The following is a 9,126-nucleotide window of genomic DNA, read 5'->3' on the forward strand; positions in this document are numbered from 1 at the left end:
GAAGTGATCTGGGGCTGCTTGGCTGGTTGTTCCAATGCATCCAGGAGGAGAAACTGGGTTGGTGCTGCCTTTGCCGCTTTGGAAAGCCATTTGGGTTCATTTCCAGCTTTACACATTTCTGGAAGCGATGCATACCCAGGCCCTGGGCACAGTCTGGGGACCCACTCTGTGACGACAGGCCAGCCACTCCCACCTCTGAGCCTGTTTTCACATCAACAAGATGAGAGGGTGAATGAGATGTTCTCTAAGGTTCCTGCTGGCTCTAAACTCTCAGCTTTCCTGTCACTGAGATTCGTCCTGTTTCTAAGATCTCTGCTGAATATCCCGCCCTTCAGCAGAGTGAGTGAAGGCCAAGATAAAGAGCCAGTTTTCTGGGATGTCCTCCATACAGGTGGAGAAGGTGGCCCACGTGACAGAGATGGGGCACTCACCCCCAAACGCCTCCCAGCATCCCCCCTGGCATGGCTCTTCTTCCTGCCTCCTTGACCCCCTAGAGCCCTGGGCCTGGGCCACAGCAGGAGCTCACAGCTGTCTGTCATCAGAGTCATTCCACCGCTGGCTCAGCTGTTCTGGGCTGGGGCAAAGCTGGCCACTGTCTCAGACGGACCCACATGGTGTCTCAGAAGACAGGGAGGGCCCTGGGTAGACGGGGCCCTGCTTCCTCCTCTCAGGACAGAGTCTGGGTAAGTTGGCCATAAAAGCCATTGTCATCATTTGAGCTGGCCCTCAAAGACAGGAGCTTAAGGAGCAAAAGTGCAGATTGGTATAAACTGTCACAGTGTCCTGGAGGGGGCCTCTGAGGTCACTTGGTCAAATGCCCACAGCGTCTTCTGGGGAAACCAGGGGTTGAAGGCTGTGCTGCCTGTGCGCCGCCCCCTCTACTCTGGTCTCTGGGGGGAGCAGGGGGTGAGGAGGTTCCTAATCTGGGTCCTATTTGGAACCTCTTTCCTCCTGATCACCTGACTCTAGGTCCTGAGTTTGAGACACCGGTTTTCCCCTCTCAGCAGGGGCTAACTGGATTCCTGCATTCATTTCTGCTCAGGATTGGTCTGCACACGGCCCTTCTTTAGCCTTTAAACTTATCCACGTCATTAAGTTCATTTATCTGTTCCCTGCTATGCGCACACTCAGACATCCCCACCCCCATGTCTGCTGTGTGAGCCAGGGCTGTGCTTGCACCTGGGTCTGTGAGGCTGCGGGCACCTCTAGATCATCAATCTCGGCCTCGTCTCCTTTTTCCCCACTGGAATCTCTTGGCTCATCCACATGGCTGCCCACCCCATTGACGATGCACATGCTGGCCCCCTACCCCCAGTGACGATGCTCGTCCTGGCCCCACCCCCAAATAAATAAAATTGGAATTACTTCTACTAGAAGAAGACGTTGAGCTGAGCCTCCTAACTCTCCTTGCTAATGTTTTATTCTGTGCTTACTCTGGGAGACTTCACTCTATGATCTATGTATAGACACGTAGCTCCCACCTGTATGATGTTTACATGATGTCTCACACCAGTTATAGCCCAACGCTAGGGTCTTAGATGAACAACTTAGAGATGACAGAGAAGAACCCTTTACAGTTCTCTTTAGAGAATATCTACTCCTCACACTGGAAACGTCATAAAGACGTATTAACAGCATACAAATTGTCTTTGAGATGATGAGGGACAGGGTAGAGCTTTGCTTGCTTGTGTATTCAGTGGAAGTTCCCCGAGCCTGCTGTCTCCTCACCCTGCCCTAGCAGTGTGTGCCGCTCTGTGTCAGCTCAGCTTCTGTAAGGAGAAAACTGGCTGAACCGCTTCCCCTTCGGGGAATGAAGACTGGAGTGTGGCGACAGAATTTCATCTGCTATTTGAAAACTTATTTTCAGTATTTTGGTTTGAACTATTTGCAGGACTTGTATCCATCCTTCCAAGCTCTGGACCTGCCCTTTGCACATATTTGCAGTAGAATTCTCTTTTCACAGAAAAAAATTATCTCCATTGAAGGCAGAGAGAAAAGAGGCCAGAACTGGGCCTGAGGATTAGACTAAACCCCAGGGAGGTGTTTGCTGGGCTTCAGACTTTGGAGAGGTGGAGGGAGGTGGCACCCAGGGCCTACTGTGGATGATTTTAGATTGTCCACTCAGCTCAATTCTCACAGAAAACATTCTGTGGTGAAAATATTATGCCCATTTTACAGGAGAGGAAGCTAGGGCTCAAATTGGTAAGTCCCTGCCTCATCGTCCTGTTTTCCTCTTCACCTCCCCAAGGGAAAGTCTGGTTTGTCAGCACAGCTGAGATGAGCAAACAACTTCGCAGGAGGCTCCTTCCCTTGGGGGTTTAATTGCCTGCGGAGGGGTCTCCAAGGACTGGTGAAAATACAAGTAACTTTCCTTAGTCATGGGGCTGCAAGATTTTCCATTGTGTAGATGCTTCTTAGTGTATTCCATGACCACTTGCTGATATCTGGGGGCGTTTGGGGGTGAGTGCCCCATCTCTGTCACATGGGCCACCTTCTCCACCTGTACGAAGGACATCCCAGCAAACTGGCTCTTTACCTTGGCCTTCACTCACTCTGCTGAAGGGCAGGATATTCAGCAGAGATCTTAGAAACAGGATGAACATCAATGACAGGAAAGCTGAGAGTTGAGAGCCAACAGGAACCTTAGAGATCATCTCATTCACCCTCTCATCTTGTTGATGTGAAAACAGTCTCAGAGATGGGGATGGCTGGCCTGTGGTCACACAGCAGGTCCCCAAACTGTCCAGGGTCCAGGTTGGGACAACCTCCAGGTCTGTGCAACAGTGCAACTGAGTCCAAATGGATTTCCAAGTTGGCAAAGGCGGAGCTAACCTGATTTCTCCTCCTGGATGCATCAGAACAACCAGCCGAGTAGCCCCAGAAGATCACTTCCTTCCTCCAGCCTAAGGTGACACAGGATGGTCCCACTTGTGAAAGCCGCCAGAGCCTCCCTTTGCAGTTTTGACTCTGCCTTAAGACCTTGCTAGGGCTGAATTGTGTCCCCCGAAAATTCATAGCTCAGAACTCCAACCCTCAGGACGTCAAAATGTCACTGCATATGGAGACAGAGCCTTGAAAGAGGCGATTACACTAAAATGAGGTCATTAGGGTGGACCCCAATCCAATCTGACACCAGACAGTTGTCCTTATAAGAGCAGGAAATGTGGACACACAGGGCCATCACGGGTGCATGTGCACAGACGAAAGACCGTGTGTGGACACAGAAAGAAGGCGGCCACCTGCAAGCCAAAAAGAGAAGCCTCCGCAGAAACAAGTCACCGCATGCCTTGATCTCGGACTCGCAGCCTCAGACCTGGGAGAAAATGACCATCTGCAGTTGAAGCCCCAAGCTGTGCTATTTTGTTCTGGCAGCCGGAGGAAACTCCTACAGACGTTTTCACAGACGGCCCTGGCACTCCCAGGCCCATGCCCAGGGTGAAACCTCAAGGAAACCCAAGCCCAGTGCGGCCTCCCAGACACAGGTGAAAGGGTGCCCGGCTGGCTGCTGCCCACACAGGCTTCCAGCTCACAGGGAGCTGGGTCTGAAGCCCCATCTGCTCAGAGGCCGCCTTCTCCAGAAAGCCTGCGTGAGCCCCCAGAGGGAAGACACCACACCACCCCCACTCAACTCCTTCAGCACCTCTGTCCCTCTCTGAGCTCCAGTGTCACCCTATCCAGGACACAGAGTTACATTCAGGTGGGTTTCGGGAAACCAAGGAGCACGCAGGCTCTCTCTGTGCTCAGACCAGTCCTGAGAGGATGCTCCCCAATAGCTGACCCATCCAGGGAGGCGGCGTCTAGGGCTGCGTAGGGGCTACTAGGGCGACGGTACCACCGCCACCCCTGGCAGAGGAGAGGTCCAGCAGAAAGAGACAGTTCCGGCTCCTGCGAGGTGACAGCGGCGTCGCTCTGCGCTCAGGCGCGCCTAGCGGGTATCCGTGGAGCCATTGCAAGAAGGTGCAGGGGACCCCTGGCTTCGGGCCGGCAGCCGAGGCTCCAGGTCGTCTCCCGGGCGAGCAGCGAGTGAGCTGCGGCGGCGTCGGTCTGGGGGATCCCCACGAGCGGATTCACAGGCTCGGGAAGTTCCTGGGAGCGACCAGGGGACGCGCTGCTGTTCCCAAGGGATGTTCCCCGCTCCGCGGCAGCCCAGAGGCGGTTCCTTGAACGTCTGTTGGAAACTTTCCGGTTAACGAGCCCTGGAGGGAGGAGCGGGCCCTGGGAAGGCGGGCCGAGGCCGCTGCTCCCAAGGCGGGAGCCAAGGACTAGGAGAGGGTCCAGCGCGACCTGGGCTCGCTCCTGGGAGTCGCTGAGATGGGGCTGAGCGCGGGCTCTTCCTGAACACAAACCAGAAGCCGAGGCTGCGGCAAACGGGCCCATTATCCAGGATTGTCTCCCTCCTGCCGTTGCTGGGGGTACGTACGGGCCTCCCCCAGGCTCCCGCTCGGCCCCTGCAGCCCCCGCACCCGCCTTTCCCTTGCAGCCCCGTGCGCCCTCGCGCCGCCTCTTCCACGTCTCCCCGGGCGGAGGCCCCTCTCCATCGCGCAGTGCCGTCCACCGTTGTCCGCCTGCCTGGCCTCGGTCTTCCCTTGTTCCTCACCCCCACCCTTCCCCTCTGGGGAGCAGGATCCGTCCGTTTTGTTTCCTTCGTGCCGTGTTCCCTGGGCCTGGAACTGAGCTGCCTTGGCACAGCTGTAGATTCAGGGAGTGTTTCTTCAGCCTTACCTAGTGCTAGTGCGTGTGTTAACTGCTCTAACCCTCGTCACCCACCTGGAAGAAAGGCGCTGCTCTCACCGCATTCTACAGACGAGGAACTGCCACCTCCAGGGGTTGTGTAACTCGCACCTTGACAGCCAGCGCAGGAGCTGACCCGCCCAGGCGGCTCCTGCAGAAGGCCAGCACATTCAACACCACGACCCTCCTGCAGCCCCGAGCGCCCGTCAACAGAAGCTTTTCTCGCCTTAGATTTTTTTTTTTTTTTTGAGACGGAGTCTTGCTCTGTCGCCCAGGCTGGAGTGCAGTGGCGGGATCTCGGCTCACTGCAACCTCCATCTCTCTGGTTCAAGCAATTCTCCTGCCTCAGCCTCCCAAGTAGCTGAGACCACAGGCCCGTGCCACCATGCCCAACTAGTTTTTGCCAAACTGCTGGGATTGCAGGCGTGAGCCACCGCACATCCGCCTCAGCCTCCCAAACTGCTGGGATTGCAGCATGAGCCACCGCACTTGGACTTTTTTCATTTTTTTTTTAAACAGGGTCTTGCTCTGTTGCCCGGGCTGGAGTGCGGTAGCGAGGTCTCTGCTTACTGCAGGGTCAATCTCCTGGGCTCAAGCAATCCTCCCACCTCAGCCTTCCGAGTAACTGGGACTATAGGTGTGCACCACAACGCCGGACTGATTTTTGTATTTTTTTGTAGAGATGGGGTTTCATCATGTTGCCCAGGCTGGTCTCAAACTCATGGGCTCAAGTGGTCTGCTGGCCTCGGCCCTCAAAGTGCTGGGATTACAGGTGTGAGTCACTGCGCCAGGCCAGTTCTTTTGCGTTTGTTTGTTGGTTTTTTTGTTTGTTTGTGCTTGCTTTTAATGGACAAGATATTTAAAGATATACTTCACAAAGGAAGATAAACAAATGGTCCCTAAACACGTGCTCATGATCATTCCTCATCAGCTAAATGCAAATGTAAACCATAAGAGCCACAAGAATGGCTAGAAGTTAAAAAAATATTAATAAATGGACAGTACCAAACATTGACAGAATGGTGGCTCCCATACGGCTTGCACATTGGTGATGGGAGGGAAGTAATCTAAATGTCCAACAGCAGTGGCTGCTTAGATAATCTAGAGTTCTTGCAAATAATGGAACAATAAAAATAGTATTTCATCTAATGGAAGAGACTACTTACTCTGGCATTTCCATTCCAATTTCTCCAGGCCCACCAGCTCCAGCTCCACACCCAAACTCATGGCCTCCACCTTCTCCCGAATGTCCCCTCTCTCAGAAAACGCTGCCAGCGCTCCCCTGCTGTTCAAGCCGCAAGCCCACTGTGAACCCAGACAGCGCGACTGCCACCATCACCTCTCTATGCGGTCGCCGCCACATCCTCTCTCAGGACTCCCATGCCCACTTCTGCCACCACATTGGGCATAAAAACTTCCTTTTCTTGTTTCTCTCTCTCTCTCTCTTTTCTTTTCTGTCTTTCCTTTCTTTCCAGACAGGGTCTTGTTCTGTCTCCCAGGCTGGAGTGCAGCGGCGCAATCATAGTGCAGCCTCGACCTCCTGGGCTCCAGCCGTCCATCCGTCTCAGCCTTCCAAGTGCTGAAACGTCCTTTTCTTGTGTGCTCATGTCCATTAGTCAAGCTCAAAGGGACGCATAGAGGAAGCTCAGAATTACCATGAGAAATAAAATACGGCCCTGTGTGGTGGCTCATTGTGATGGCACAGAGGACCCAAGCAGGTTTCCGTAGTGTAGTGGTTATCACGTTCGCCTAACACGCGAAAGGTCCCCGGTTCGAAACCGGGCGGAAGCAACTTCTACTTTTCACGTCATTGGTTCAAATTTATTACACTGAAGACTAGTCTAAAACACCCCACCGCTATCTCCAACTTGTTAAGGAGGAAGAGGGTATCTATTCCGTTGCCTTTCTGCCTCAACCATTGGCACCTAGGGAGAACTGAACCCACCTCACTTGCTGTGGACAATGGAGCCGGCTCCCACAAACTCCGCACAAAGCCCGTCCATTGGACTGCTGCGCGCTGCCAAATGGAATCCCCAATCCAGGGTGTGGCCCAAGGCGAGTTCCAACGAATCCTCCTTTTGTAACTCATGCGGGGACAAAAAGAAGAAATCACAATAAGCTGGCAGCGGTGGGATTCGAACCCACGCCTCCGGAGAGACTGGAGCCTTAATCCAGCGCCTTAGACCGCTCGGCCACGCTACCTTTGTCCTGGAAGGCATTCACACGTTTTCCTTCGTTATACATCCCTAGGGTCCCTCAGACAACAAGGCGTTAGGGCGAATCCACAGGGCATCCCAGAACCACCGCCTTCCAGCAGGATTCGCTGGGCCAGAGGCACCGGCTGGGAAACGGCTCCACCAGCGCCCTGGCAGAGACGATTGGCGAAGCGCAGGCCTCGGGATTTGCTTTGGGGGCCACTCAGAAAGTCACCTGCGCCGGCCCTCTTTGGGGAGGCGGCGTGAGAGGAGGGGAAGCCTCCTACACTCTCACTTTGAAGAAAGATAAAAAGAAATAAACCAGGGCAGACCCGTCAGCCGGGCGGCCGCGTAGTCCTGCAGCCGCCGCGCCGCACTCCACAGGCAGCAGCGCACAGGGCGCGCCTCGGGGGAGAACCACGGCCCGCGGGGTCCGTCCGTCCTTCAGTCCACAGCCCCGTCCCCCATTTTTGTCTCTTCACGGGTTACAAAAGGAGGAACTCGCCTTGGGCCCCACGCTTTCTGGGCATCGGGAATTCCATTTGGCATTGTGCATCCATCCACTGGACGGGCTTTGTGGGGAGTTCGTCGCGCTGGTGTCAACAGCAAGTGAGGTGGGTTCAGTTCTTCCCAGGTGCCAATGATTGCGGCGGAAAGGCAACGGTATAAATACCCTTGATAGCCTTTTCTCCTTAACCGGGTGGTGATAGCGGTGGGTGTTCTAGGACAGTCTTCAGTGTAATAAATTTGAAGCAATGAAGTGAAAAGTAGAACTGTTTCCGCCCGGTTTCGAACCGGGGACCTTTCGCGTGTGAGGCGAACGTGATAACCACTACACTACGGAAACCGGCTTAAATGTTCTCTGCCATCATAATTAGTCAGGACACACGGCGGTATTTTATTACTCATGAGAATTCTGAACTTCTTCCGTGCGTCCCTTTGAGCTTGGTAATGGGTATGAGCGCACAAGAAAAGGAAGTTTCAGCACTTGGAAGGCTGAGGCGTGAGAATGGCTACTGCACTGAGCTATGATTGCAGCACTGGATTCCAGCCTGGGAGACACAGCAAGACGCTGTGTCGAAAGAGAGAAAAGAAAGAAACAAGGAAAGGCAGTGTTCACGCCGGATGTGGTAGTGTAAGTGGACATGGGGGTCCCGAGAGAGGGTGTAGCGGCGACCGGAGAGAGACGTGACAGTGGCAGCGGAACCGTCTGGCGTTGACAGTGGGCATGGGAGTGGAACAGCAGGGATGCGCTGGCACGATTTTCTGAGAGGGGACGTGCAGGAGAAGCTGCTTGGGGAATGGGAGGCCGTGAGTTCGTGATTCTCCTGCCTCAGCCTCCCGAGTATCTGGGACTACAGGCATGTGCAACCATGCCTGGCTAATTTTTGTATTTTTTTTTTTTTTTTTTTGAGACCGATTCTCGCTCTGTCGCCCAGGCTGGAGTGCAGTGGCGCAATCTCGGCTCACTGCAAGCTCCGCCTCCCGGGTTCACGCCATTCTCCTACCTCAGCCTCTCCGAGTAGCTGGGACTACAGGCGCCCGCCACCACGCCCGGCTAATATTTTGTATTTTTAGTAGAGACGGGGTTTCACCGTGTTAGCCAGGATGGTCTCGATCTCCTGATCTCATGATCCGCCCGCCTCGGCCTCCCAAATTGCTGGGATTACAGTTGTGAGCCACTGGGACCAGCCCAGGTCTCAGACTTTTAGTGAGCCTGTGCCCTTGGGCCATGAATTACCACAGGTTTTCAGTTTCTTCCCACTCATAGGTGGGACAGGAGGGCTAGAGGGGGCCGGAGGTGGGTATTTTCTCTTCCCCCAGGTCATTTAGCCTCCGGTAAAGTAGTTTTTCTTGAGGACAGGCCGGGTGAAAAGCAGAACGTGTGTGTTTCAAAACGGCTACGTTTCCCCTCCCCCTACTGTAATTAGGAGGGGATTATTCTGCGATCTTCACTGAGAACCTGGTAGAGCTGGAGGTGAAATGCATTACAGTGTAGGGCCTCCTATGACTGAGGCCCCCTGGAGATTTCAACTCTCAGACTCGTCTACAGGGAGCCTCCAGCAATTCTTCAGTTACTGTTTTGTCTTCCTGCTGTGGCTTTGGTGCCCGTGAGTTTCTGCTCTGGTAAGTCATGATTCTTTGTGTCTGCCTGTCTGCCTCTCATACTTGGGAGGCAGTGGTTTGCCCTGTGACCTCA

General features: G+C 54.2%; 3 non-coding genes across 3 annotated transcripts; 1 reads left to right on the forward strand and 2 right to left on the reverse strand.

Annotated features, from left to right (window-relative positions):
* The first annotated feature begins 6,449 nt into the window (after positions 1 to 6,449).
* On the forward strand, positions 6,450 to 6,522 carry TRNAV-AAC. Its single transcript has one exon. It is a non-coding gene; the product is annotated as a tRNA-Val (tRNA).
* A 329-nt stretch (positions 6,523 to 6,851) lies between these two features.
* On the reverse strand, positions 6,852 to 6,933 carry TRNAL-AAG. The gene has a single exon. It is a non-coding gene; the product is annotated as a tRNA-Leu (tRNA).
* A 767-nt stretch (positions 6,934 to 7,700) lies between these two features.
* On the reverse strand, positions 7,701 to 7,773 carry TRNAV-CAC. Its single transcript has one exon. It is a non-coding gene; the product is annotated as a tRNA-Val (tRNA).
* Between the last annotated feature and the right edge of the window lie 1,353 nt (positions 7,774 to 9,126).

Source organism: Nomascus leucogenys, chromosome 2 (assembly GCF_006542625.1).
Source record: "Nomascus leucogenys isolate Asia chromosome 2, Asia_NLE_v1, whole genome shotgun sequence".
Lineage (NCBI taxonomy): Eukaryota > Metazoa > Chordata > Mammalia > Primates > Hylobatidae > Nomascus > Nomascus leucogenys.